Source organism: Geotrypetes seraphini, chromosome 5 (genome assembly GCF_902459505.1).
Source record: "Geotrypetes seraphini chromosome 5, aGeoSer1.1, whole genome shotgun sequence".
NCBI lineage: Eukaryota > Metazoa > Chordata > Amphibia > Gymnophiona > Dermophiidae > Geotrypetes > Geotrypetes seraphini.
In genome coordinates this window covers 207,576,234-207,587,713 of record NC_047088.1, presented here as the reverse complement: position 1 = coordinate 207,587,713, position 11,480 = coordinate 207,576,234, and the positions used below count along the sequence as shown (strand labels likewise).

The window sequence follows — 11,480 nt, the reverse complement described above, 5'->3', positions numbered from 1 at the left end:
CTGGGGAGGGCTTCAATGGCTGGTAGGGTGTAGATGGGCTGGAGTAGGTTTTAACAGAGATTTCGGCAGTTGGAACCCAAGCATAGTACCGGGTAGAACTTTGGATTCTTGCCCAGAAATAGCTAAGAAGAAAAAATTAAAAAAATTAGGGGTAAAGAAAGACTTAAGCACTTCTAGGCATGATTCGCTAAAGGACTTAGGTGCCTATAATGTAGGCTTTTAAAACCTTGGCGCCAAGGTGTTTACGTTTTAAGTTAGGTGCTACTAAGTGTTATTCTGTAATAGGCACCTGTGTGACATGCAATAGGCACCTAACTTTAGGCGGCTGTCTTTTGTAGGCAGCAGTTACAGAATCTGGCCCTGAGTGTGCTCATTGTCATGCCTTTCCCAAACAATTTAAAACCCATTAGCAAAGCAGTGAGCAGGTAGCATGATATGATTGGTTTTTACTGGATCTAGTAATTATAAAAATATTGCCAGAACTAAAGTGTATTTTCTGACGTGGCCTCTGAGAGACTAGCTAGCACTGTTGTAAACCTGAAATAAAGAAGTTAAATACCCATTCAGTGGATAACAAAGGATGGCAGGGTGTAGCAGCAGTATCTCCTCAGACCTTTACTCTGCAAGATATGCACCATAAAAGAAGGTATAGCAGTATTAACTCTATTCTCCAAGCTATGAACAGCATACAGAACCTGGAGTAGAACAAAAGGACACAGGGTTTGGAGCAGAAGTGTTAACTACCCTCAGTCTACATGAACAATACTTAGCAATCAGAGGATGGGATAATACAAAGCTACTGGACAATGATCCTATTAAAATTCAAGTCAAGGCTCTGCCCAGCTAGAAAGCAAACTAGATGGCATCATTCAGCCAGAACAGAAAAAGTTTAAACTGAACTCCTGAGTTGTGATTGGACATTGTTCCTGAGCTGTGAATGGACACTATTCCTGACTTGGTGATTGGATCTTACTTCAAGCCCCTACAGTCCATAAAAAGGGGAGATTCACCTAAGCTCCTCCTCTTTGGATCACCACTGGGCATTCTGCAACACACCTTGCTGAGATCTCTTTCCTCTATATCCAAGATGTCATATGTTCCCAGCTAATCTGCAGCTTCCTCCAGCCATCCTCTGCAAACAGACCTCCTGGGCCCTTATTATAGTGAGTTACTTTTAATCCAACTTAAATTAATCATTCTGTTTCTCTAACAATATTTTATCTTGTGGCATATTTCCCTTATTTAAAGATCCCAAAATTGTAGCTAAAAATTACTGCATTGCCTGCCTAATCTTATAAATAAATTTGCTCTGTAAAAATAAAATTCTAGTTTTTCCTTAAATACTTTAAGTATCTGTTCTTAAACATTACACAGAGCCAAGCTATAAGTAGGCAGTGTATTCCCCAAATTAGCATCTATTTATATTATTACATTATTCCTCTCTTTGTGATAAGCATAACTATTTCTTCTCTACCTTGCAAGTTTTTCTGTAAGTAGTATGTTGACCAGACTTTCTGTGACATTTATTTACTTGCTTCAGAGAATGAGTCCCATTTCTTCTGACATCAAACAGCATATAATCTCCATGATTGAACTATGTACAATATTCTAAAGGATTTTTGTTATTCAGCATTCACAATGTCCCCTTTTTACCACATTTTTTCCAGCATCAACTTCTCTAATGTATAATATCAAGATATCAATAATTCATATTGCAGCTCTTTCTCTGGCTCACACTCCATTCCTCTTCCAACAGGGCCAGATAGATTACCTTGTCCCATTTATCTCTGAAGGTTAAGATACCTTTCTTCAAACTTAAGACCAGTGCTTTGCAAATCAAACCCTTCAGTGCCTTGCTAAACCAATAGCTCTATTTTGGTAGGCAGTAGAATCTCTTAGAATGTTTCTTTTGATGTATTTTACATTAGCAAATGGGACACATTAAATATCAACTTAAATCTGTCAAAAGATAAGGAATAACCTTCTTCAAATATCTAACTCCTATATTTATACGAGGCTTGTCGCAGCATGCTTTACACCTTCCAGTTGTGCGCAGGTTTCAAACAAGCACGAATGACATGGTATGATATTTTTTTCTCATGCTCATTTCCATTGCTATTTTAGTTTAGCTCACATTAAAAGCATAAGAATACCCTTACTGGGTCAGACCAATGGTCCATCAAGCCCAGTAGCCCATTCTCACAGTGGTCAATCCAGGTCACTAGTATCTGGCCAAAACCCAAGGAGTAGAAATATTCCATTCTACTGATCCAGGGCAAGCAGTGGCTTCCCCATGACTTTTTCAATAACAGACTATGGACTTTTCCTCCAGGAACTTGTCCAAACCTTTCTTAAAACCTGCTACGCTATCCGCTCTTATCACAACCTCTGGCAATGCATTCCAGAGCTTAACTATTCTCTGAGTGAAGAAATATTTCCTCCTATTGGTTTTAAAAGTATTTCCCTTTAACTTCATTGACTCTCCCCTAGTATTTGTAATTTTTGGTGGAGTGAAAGATCGATCTACTTATACCCGTTCTACTCCACTCAGGATTTTGTAGACTGCAATCACATCTCCCCTCAGCCATCTCTTTTCCAAGCTGAAAAGCCCTAAGCATTTTAGTCTGTCCTCATATGAGAGGATTTCCATCCCCTTTATCATCTTGGTCGCTCTTCTTTGAACCTTTTCTAGCGCCACTAGATAAGGAGACCAGAATTGAACGCAATACTCCAGATGAGGCTGCACGATGGAGCGATACAGGGGCATTATAATATTCTTAGTCTCATTGTTGGTATCATATTCATGTTACGGAAAGACTATTTTTCTTACTGCTTTCTAATATTCTGTGCAGGAAGAGATCTACATTCATCCCCTTAGTTCATCTCTAGCCAAAGGTAGTGAATCAGCTTAAGGCAGTGGCATAGCCAATCAGTGAATTGCAGTTGGATCTGAGGAGCCCAAGGTGGGTGGGCACAAAATTCTCTCCGTCCTCCCTACCCCACCCTTGCTCCTGCTCTCTGCCTTCTGCCCCTCAAAATATAAAGGAAAGGGATTTGTATACTGCCTTTTTTGTAGGTTTACATATTGTCACAGTGAAACTATTGTGAACGCCAGCATAACCTCAGAAGTGCTAGACGTGCTAACCCTAACCCTAACCCCCCACACCCCCCCCCATGAAATTTGTGCTGAATTATCTTTTTCTAAATTCATATCTTTGTTACAGATGCTTTTATAGCAGCAGGCCTTTGAGAGACTGTGAGCTATTGGGCGTGACTGGATATGTGTGTGGGGGAGGGTCCTACTCTTGGTTTGGTATTGTGAATGTTTTCTTTGTGCTTTCAACAAACTAAGAAAGAATATTACTCTAAATATATCACCTCCACCCGCAACTCCTCCGCTCTTTTCAATTTAGTTCAATCGCTTTCTTCTTACTCTAAAAAGAAACCCTTACCTCTAACCACACAGCCGACTGCTACCGAGTTGGTACTCTTCTTCGACACAAAAATCAAAGATATCAGATCCCACCTTGGATCCTTTCCTCCTATTTCTCCTGTTTCTCCTACTTACATCACCGATGACTCCACCCATGTTCCATTTAGCACCTGCTCAAACTTCAAACTGCCCTCACTAACAAATCTCCTTTCAATCTTTCAATCTTTAAATACTCCAAATAATCTTATGGAGAGTATCCCCCCTTCGCTCCTTAAAAAATTCTTTTCTTTCTTTGGTCCATTCATTCTGGAAATGGTATCAAAGTCTCTTTCCGATTGCCATGTGCCTTTAGCTTGGAAAACCGCCCTAGTTATCCCTAAATTAAAAAATCATAATTCAGATCCCTCACTACCAGCAAACTTTCGCCCAATTGCTAACCTTCCTATGATCTCCAAACTAACCGAAAAAATCATTCATAACCAACTTACAGAATTCATTGATAAAACTTATGCCTTACACCCATATCAAACTGGTTTCCGTTCTTCACACTCCACTGAATTGTCACTGCTAGGCCTAGTCTCAACTATACACTATTATCATGATCACCAAAAATTTGTTCTCCTTGTTTCTCTTGACCTGTCAGCAGCCTTCGACACCATCGACCATTCCCTCCTTATCAATAGACTTAAAGACTGTGGCATCACAGACCAGGCTCTTTCCTGGTTTGTTTCATACTTTAATGAACGTTGTTTCAAAGTTCATGTAAAGAATGAAACTTCTTCCCCTATTTCACAAACCTACGGTGTTCCGCAAGGCTCCATCTTATCTCCACTCTTATTCAACATTTTTCCCTCTCCTCTTCTTACTCTAGCACAATCTATCGGATTCACAATCTTTGCCTACGCAGATGACATACAATTACTTCACCCTATCAATACCTCAAACACTTTGGAAATAGACGACATCAACAATAAACTAGTTGCAATAAATGATTGGCTTTACACAAATAAACTCTCCCTTAATATTGATAAATCCTGCGGCCTCCTACTCCCAATCAACAACAGTGAAACTTTATCCGGTAAAATTTTTATCAAATCCATCCCTATAAAAATGGAATAAAAAATAAAACTTTTAGGAGTCATCATTGACAAAGACCTCACTTTTCACGACCACATCAGTTCAGTAGCAAAAATTTGTTTTTTTAAACTTCGTCTTATCCGTTCTCTCATTTCAATCCTAGATACAGATTCAATAAAGATTTTAATTCACTCTCTAGTTATCTCCCACCTCGACTATTGTAACTCTCTTCTCAATGGACTTCCCCAAAAAGAACTTCGACGCCTACAAATAATTCAAAACACAGCAATAAAAATCATCTATAACAGTGATTCCCAACCCTGTCCTGGAGGAACACCAGGCCAATCGGGTTTTCAGGCTAGCCCTAATGAATATGCATGAGAGAGATTTGCATATGATGGAAGTGATAGGCATGCAAATTTGCTTCATGCATATTCATTAGGGCTAGCCTGAAAACCCAATTAGCCTGGTGTTCCTCCAGGACAGGGTTGGGAACCACTGATCTATAAAACTGGCAAATTTGACCATGTTACTCCACTCATGAAGGAAGCACACTGGCTCCCTATTACGCATCGGATCACCTATAAAACCATTCTGCTCATCTTTAAAATAAGACATTCCCACCTGCCTTTATATCTTGATAAACTTCTTATCCTACAATGCCCGACACGCTTACTGAGATCAGCAGACCAGAACCTTTTGTTAATCCCTTCCATAAAAGATTTTTTCTACACTAGAAAAATAAATTTCTCAGTAGTAGCGCCAACTCTGTGGAATGCTCTGCCACAGCAACTCAGATTCGAACATCAACTTGATAAATTCAAGATAAGCCTGAAGACTTTCTTATTCAGCGACGCCTTCTCTTGCATTTAGACATTTTTCATTTTATTGATTTATTTATTTTACCTTTTTTTTTTAATTTTCTTTCTCTTTTTCCTTACTCAGCAAACCGCTTTTATAAAGCGATCCCACCCCATACGTTTTACCCCCTTCCCTCTCTCTCCTTTCTTCTTTTAACATGTAACTTCCCCTCCCATTTCCCTTTTTCCCTCACTTTCATGTTTGTCTTGTTTATGTCCTTGATGTACACTTTATTATTTTCTAATTATTAATTACTTATTATTATCTTTTTAAATTTTATTGTAAACCGGCCAGATACTTGCTGATGGTCGGTATATTAAAACTCAATAAACTTGAAACTTGAAACTTGAAACTTTCTTCTTTGGCCTGTTTGTTCAGTAAAGGTGATATAGTAAATTCTTAATAAACTGTAAAACTGTAACCTATAAAAGGAAAAATAAGAATGATACAGTTTTAAGTAGCTTCATTAAATGCCCCCTATTCCTAGTATTTTGGGAAATAGTAAACAAGAGATTCACACCTACCCTTTCCACTCCACTCAGTATTTTATAAGAACATAAGAATTGCCGCTGCTGGGTCAGATCAGTGGTCCATCATGCCCAGCAGTTCCTCACGCGGCGGCCCTCAGGTCAAAGACCAGCACCCTAACTGAGACTAGCCATACCAGCGCATGTTCTTGTTCAGCAGGAACTTGTCTAACTTTGTCTTGAATCCCTGGAGGGTGTTTTCCCCTATGACAGACTCCGGAAGAGTGTTCCAGTTTTCTACCACTCTCTGGGTGAAGAAGAACTTCCTTACATTTGTGTGGAATCCATCCCTTTTCAACTTTAGAGAGTGCCCTCTCATTCTCCCTACCTTGGAGAGGGTGAGCAACCTGTCCTTATCTACTAAGTCTATCCCTTTCAGTACCTGGAATGTTTCAATCATGTCTCCTCTCAATCTCCTCTGTTCGAGAGAGAAGAGGCCCAGTTTCTCTAATCTTACGCTGTACGGCAGCTCCTCCAACCCCTTAACCATCTTAGTTGCTCTTCTCTGGACCCTTTCGAGTAGTACCGTGTCCTTCTTCATGTACGGTGACCAGTGCTGTATGCAGTACTCCAGGTGAGGGTGCACCATGGCCCGGTACAGCGGCATGATAACCTTCTCCGATCTGTTCGTGATCCCCCTTCTTTATCATTCCTAGCATTCTGTTCGCCCTTTTCGCCGCCGCCACCGCAACACATTGCATGGAAGACTTCATCGACTCCCAAGTCCCTTTCCTGAGAGGTCTTCCTAGTACCGCCCCGGACATCCTGAATTCGTGCATGAGATATTTGTTGCCGACATGCATCACTTTACACTTATCCATGTTGAACCTCATCTGCCATGTCGATGCCCATTCCTCGAGCCATCACTCCTCAAAGCTAAAGAGCCCTAGCCGCTTTAGCCTCTCCTCATAGGGAAGTCATCCCATCCCTTTTTTCATTGTCATCACCCTTCTCCATACCTTTTCTAATTCCGCTACACCTTTTTTGAGATACGGTGACCAGAATTGCACACAATATTCAAGGTACTGCCATACCATAGAGTGATACAAGGATATTAAACATTTTCATCTTTGTTTTCCATTCCTTTCTGATAATTCCTAATATTCTAATTGCTTTCTTAATCACCACCGCACATTGAGCTGAAGGTTTCAATGTATCCTCAATGACGACACCTAGATCCTTTTCCTGGACAGTGACTCCTAACATGAAACCCTGCATCACGTGGCTGTTGTTCAAGTTCCTCTTTCCCGCATGCATCACTTTGCACTTGCCCATATTAAACGTCATCTGCCATTTGATGCCCAGTCTTCTAGTATCTCAAGGTCCTCTTGCAATTTTTCACAATCCTTTTGCGATTTAACAACTTTGAACAACTTTGTGTCATTAGTAAATTTAATTATCTCACTAGTTATTCCCATCTCTAGATCAGTGTTTCTCAACACATGGTACACGTACCCTTGGGCGTAAGTGTGCCACTTGTTGGGGGTATGCGGCATGGGCACTGTGGAAAATATTCCCTACCTGCCTGTCCATTGAAGCTGCACTGCTGCTGGCAGGGATCCCTCCTTGCTGCCCGCCCCACCTGCTGAGACCACTGCCAGGGAACCCTGCCCCCCCCCCCCTCCTCCCTCCTGAAGCATCCCAAGGGCTTTCCACCGATGACAGAGCTGATGTCCGGATCAGTGTGTGTGTGTGTTTGGGGGGGAGTTCCCAGTTATCTTGCCACACTCACTCCTTCTGCCTTCATTGGCTTGTTGGGGGATGTGCAGCCAGCAGCAGTTTACACGCTGCACATAGCTGACCCGGAATCTTTCTCTACAACATCAGGGCTGACGTCGGAGGGAAGGTTTGTATGTCAGCCACGTACAGGGTGTGAATCGCTGCCTGCCCATGTCCCGAACAAGCCGCTGAAGACAGATGGAGTGAGTGCGGCTCGAACAAGTAAGGGGACATGATCTTTCTGGGACAAAGGGAGAAAGGAGCGTGAGGAGGCATTGGAGGGGCATGATTCTGGGAAAATGGCTGGAAGGCAGGGAGGGGGAGGGGGCACAAACTTGGCTCAGAAGGAAGAGACGTGGCATGAACATAGGACACAAAAGGGAAGGAGGAAGGGGTCACTAACTTGGGACATAGGAGGGAAGGAATAGAAAGGGAGAATTGTTGGGCGAGTGTTTGAGTGAGAGGGAAAGAGATGGTGGTACATGGGGAAAGGAAGAAAGAGGAAAATTGGGCATAGAAAGAGGAGAGAGGTAGAGATGAATGGGGAAGAGAAGGATGAGAGGGAGAAATGATTATGGTGGTGGAGAGGGAACAGAGGGACTGATTGAAGGGGATACAAGGAGGAGAAATATTGGACTTAGTGATGGAGGGAGAGATTTGGCATGGTGCTGGAGAGAGGTGATATGAGAAATGGGCATGGGGCTGGTGCGTATTGGTGAAAAATGCTGCACATGATCTGGGAGATGAGAGAGGGAGAAATTGACTCATGGAGGGACAGAGAGAGTTGTTGGTTGGGGAAGGGAATGAGGTCCGTAGGAGAGGAAGCGTGCAGGAAATATTGGATGCACAGTCAAAAAGGGAAGTGTAACATGAGACTCATGAAATCACCAGCATACAAAGGTAGGAAAAATTATTTTATTTTCAATTTAATGATCGAAATGTGTCCTTTTTGAGAATTTATATCTGCTGTCTATATTTTGCACTATATTTTTCTGTTTTTCTATAGTTGTTACTGAGATGACATTGCATATTTTAAAGTCATCTGCCTTGACTTCTTTGACCCCCCCCCCAAATATAAATGATAATTAACATTTTCTCTGCATACAGTGTACTTTGGGTGTTTTTTAAAAAAAATTTTGTGGTATACAAACCTAAGGTTTAGTTTAGTTACCATTATGTATTAATAAGATTACCGCATCTTATGGAGCGAATAATAATTTTAAACCCCCCCCCCCCCCGGTACCTTTAAATTCTGGTGGCCCAGCGGTATATCGGCAGGAGTGATCTTTCTGTGCTCCTGCCCCTTCCTTCGCTAGAAAGCTGCCTCCTCATTATCTTGTGGCCAGTGGCGCACAAGGCAGGAGCGAGCTTTTTGCGCTTCAGCTTGGCCCTGCAACGCTTCCTGAATGGCCACCATTCACAAAAGTACCTTCCACCATCCCATAAGCCCTCCAGGGCCTACCTTTAGTATTTTTACATTACATTACATTAGGGATTTCTATTCCGCCATTACCTTGCGGTTCAAGGCAGCTTACAAAAGATTTATAAACGGGGGTTACATTGGAGAACGATTGATTTACTAGAGTGATAAAGGGTGGATCTTTTGACATTTCTCAAGTTGTTAAGAGTAAGGCAGCTTACAAAAGATTTGAAAGGGGGTAACAATGGAGGCACATTTGTCAAATTTAGAGTTATTAAGAGAACGTGAAGTTAGGGCTGCTTCAGGAATTTCTTGAAAAGTATAGTTTTTATTTCTTTTCTGAATGTCTTGTAGTCAGGGGTGGTCATCAGAAAGTTGGAGATCTGGTTGTCCAGTCTTGCGGCTTGAGTGGCTAAGAGGCCGTCGTGTAGTTTTGATCGTTTTACTTCTTTGATTGGAGGAGGTATGAATGGGGAATGCGTTTCTGCTATATAGTTGGGTCAGTTCTGTGGGAAATTAAGGCTCAGTGAAATACCTTAACAAATAGCCCCTTAGTTATAGAGCAGAGTTAGTTATAGAGCAGCTATTCTGCTCCAGAGATCATTTCAATATTCTTCTCACTTCGCAAGACCTCTGCTATCAGCCATAAAAATCACATCATTTTATGATACATTCAAGAAAAAAAATTCCTTACAGAGAAACCAAAAGTCAAAAAGTGCATTTGGATTGTCTCCAGAGTATTGTACAACATCCTCGCTAATATGAATGAAATTTAACTGACTGCATCATAAACTGATATGATTTTCCTGAATGGTTTTGCTCTGCTTATTTAAAAACTTGTACCCCACTTACACCTAAGTGGTCCACATGATACATCCATAAATTTAAGATAATACAACAATAAATAAACCATACTTTAAAATGAACTCTGCATAATTAGCACAAACCATCTTTCATAAAAAAAAGTCTCTACAAATAGGGTCATCTTCAGCACCTTTTTATATTTCTGAATATCAGAAATTACCCTAAGTAATCTTGTCATATTGTTCCACCAAGACACCCCTGCCACCGAAATCATAGAAGATTGTATTCTAGCATGATGTACTGTTGTTAGTTCCTCACTCACTAGTCGCAGTGTCCCTGCTGATCTCAGATAGCGATTTGGTTGATATATTTTCAATATCTGGCTCAAATACCAGGGGACACCATGGTGCAAAGCTTTAAAAATCAACACAAGAACTTTATAAACAATCCTGTATTTTACTGGCAGCCAATGAAGCTGTCTCAGTAAGGGTGTCACATGATCAAACTTGCTTCTACCACAAATTAACTGCGCTGCAGCATTCTGAACAACCTGTAAAGCTTTACATCTCACACTTGTCATCCCTAAATACAATGCATTATGGATTCTATATCCCATGGAGGGGCATAATCGAAAGGGATGTCTAAGTCCGTTTACGTCCATCTCGCAAGTTGTCCAAAGTTAAAAAGAACTTAAGACACATTTTTGAAAGTTACGTCCAACTTTTTTTTCGTTTTGAAAATCGTCTAATTATACGTCCTGCCGATCTGATCGTCCAAGCCACTAAATCGTCCATCTTTATACCACATTTTCATCCAACTTTCCGTCCAAGTCCAAAACACCTAGAACAAGCCCTGTTGGATGTGGGAGGGGTCTGCAAAGTGATGGACTGCACACCCAGACAATGCCACCTAAACAGTGGGGTACCTTACAGAGCACTGCTGTGAACTTTACAAAAAGGGTGCCATGGCTTATTCTCCCTACAGCTCCCTTATAGGTTACGGTGAGCCCACCAAATCACCTCCAGAATCCCCTAGACCCACTTATCTACCACCCCAATAGCCCTTATGGCTGCAGGAGCCACTTATATGCCAGTACAAAAGGGTTTTGGGGGTGTATAGGGGAGTGCACATGTTTCAATATCTATGCAGTGATTACAGGGGCTTATGGGCATGGGTCCTCCTCTCCATGAGTCCCTAACCCACCTCCAAGACGGTTTAAGACGCCTCTGTGCAGCACGACTAGGCTTTCCTATGCCAGGCGGCCAGATAATGATGGTCTGGAGGCTAAATTTTAAAGTTCTGATTAAAATTTTTATGGGGGGTGGGGGGGGTCGGTGATCACTGGGGTAGTGTGTGGGGGTCTGTTTTATGTGTTTGCAGTGCTTATCTGGTGACTTTAGGTGGGTCTTTGTGACTTAGACCATGTTTTACATGGTCTAAGTCACAACGTCCAAGTTCCATCGATCGTGGGCTGTATAACTTTCGGTTATACATGCTGTACGACTAAGTCTAAGCCGGCCCACGTCCAGCCCAACCCCCGCCCTCGACACGCCTCCCAAAACGCCCCATTTAGCTTTGGTCATTCAGCGGCACTATGAAGGCCTAGGTCGTTTAGAAATACGTCCAAAACCCGTTTTTA

The 11,480-nt window shown here is 41.7% G+C and overlaps 1 protein-coding gene across 1 annotated transcript in view; it reads left to right on the top strand.

Annotated features, from left to right (window-relative positions):
• The first annotated feature begins 1,034 nt into the window (after window positions 1-1,034).
• CSRNP3 (cysteine and serine rich nuclear protein 3) overlaps window positions 1,035-11,480 on the top strand; it is a 140,749-nt gene continuing 130,303 nt past the window's right edge. Inside the window, exon 1 of the mRNA XM_033944200.1 lies at window positions 1,035-1,163. The gene's annotated coding sequence lies outside the window, so the exon portion shown is untranslated. The remainder of the gene's footprint in view (window positions 1,164-11,480) is intronic.